Raw genomic sequence first — 1,431 nt, 5'->3', positions numbered from 1 at the left:
GGGCGGCGCTGGGGGAACCCGGGAGTTTGTCTCCGCACCGCCGCTGCCCGGCTCCGGAAAGACTTTGCAAATGCCGGGAGAGCCGCGAGCTGCTGGAATACCCCTCCCGCAGTCGGATGGGAACGTGCCGGCCCCGCGGCTTCGCCGGGGCGCGCTGCGGCTTTAGGCCCCAGCAACCTGGGCGCGGGACCCGGCGAGGTTTCGTGTCTGGGTCTGTGCGTGCCTTACTTTGCGGTCACCCCCGGCCCAGAGTTGTAGCCAAGAACCCCGGCACTTTCCACCGGGACTGAGCGTGGCCGATACGCGGCCCTGGGTCTCGACGAGTCAGAAGCAACAAAAATGTTTAACACCTCAGGCCCGTCCTCCCCCCATCACAGTCTCGCCTTCTCCCTTTCTTTTCTCCCCTTTCACTTCGCCGCGTCTGGAGTTGCAGCCCGGAGCCTGGGCGCCGACGTAGGCGGTCTGCCCCCCTCCCCCGGCTCGGAGACTCCCCGGTTTCTGTCCTGTGTGTCTCTGTTTCTCCCAGTCTCCTTCTTGGTGTCTCTGAATCCGCTCCCCCCTTCCCCCTCGTTTCGCGGAATAAAAAAGATTGCAACATCCATAATGAACTTCTGTAGCCTCAGTTTATTAAGCACAGTGCCTGGCATTCTTCGCTGAAAGTTGGCGGGTCTCTCATTTATAACATTTTTGGCACCGCTGAATGAAACTGAGGAGGCGATATTTCCTTTATATAAAACGATTACTTCACGGAAAATGCTATATTGTTTATTCCAAAGCTGCCTTTTAAATTTCTATTCTTTTCGCTTCTGGAGCCCCAAGGACAACAGACAGCGAAATATGCAGACGAAATTCTTGGACATTCGCAGGTCACTGGGATTTGTTCTACGGATTTCAAATCCGCCCCTCTTCGCTGCCCCCTCCAACCTCCCCGGCCCAGACCGCCCTCCCCCTGATCTCCTACTACCCCCTTCCCGCCCCCTCCACAACTGCAAATAACTCAGTGATAACAGATTTTTTTCCACCAACTGCAGGAGATAGTGCTAATCTTTTAATAAAAGATCCCATTACAATGGGATCTGTCTGGACAGACTATAATAGATCCCGAAATACAGCCGTGCTAATATTAGAAGACAGTTGTTTGGGTGCCTCTCAGACGGGCCCAAGCCCCCCTTTGAAAGTGGGCATGAATCACAAAGCCCCGCGGCCGCCGCACCTGCACCGCGCGCATTCGGTGCAGCAGGCTGGTAAAAACCGGTGACCTCGCCGCTGGTTTTCGCTTTATAATTACCGTCCTGAGGACGGGAGGGGAGGAGCGTTGGCGGCCCGGGGGCGACGAGGTGGGGGCTGGCTTTTTGCTCGCTTCAGACGGTTCTGGGCTCCACATCCTTCTTAATCTTTACAGAATTATTCTCTCTTCCCTCTTCTCTTTCC

This window comes from Pteropus alecto, unplaced genomic scaffold, assembly GCF_000325575.1.
Source record: "Pteropus alecto unplaced genomic scaffold, ASM32557v1 scaffold73, whole genome shotgun sequence".
Lineage (NCBI taxonomy): Eukaryota > Metazoa > Chordata > Mammalia > Chiroptera > Pteropodidae > Pteropus > Pteropus alecto.
Note: the sequence above shows the minus strand (reverse complement) of the source record.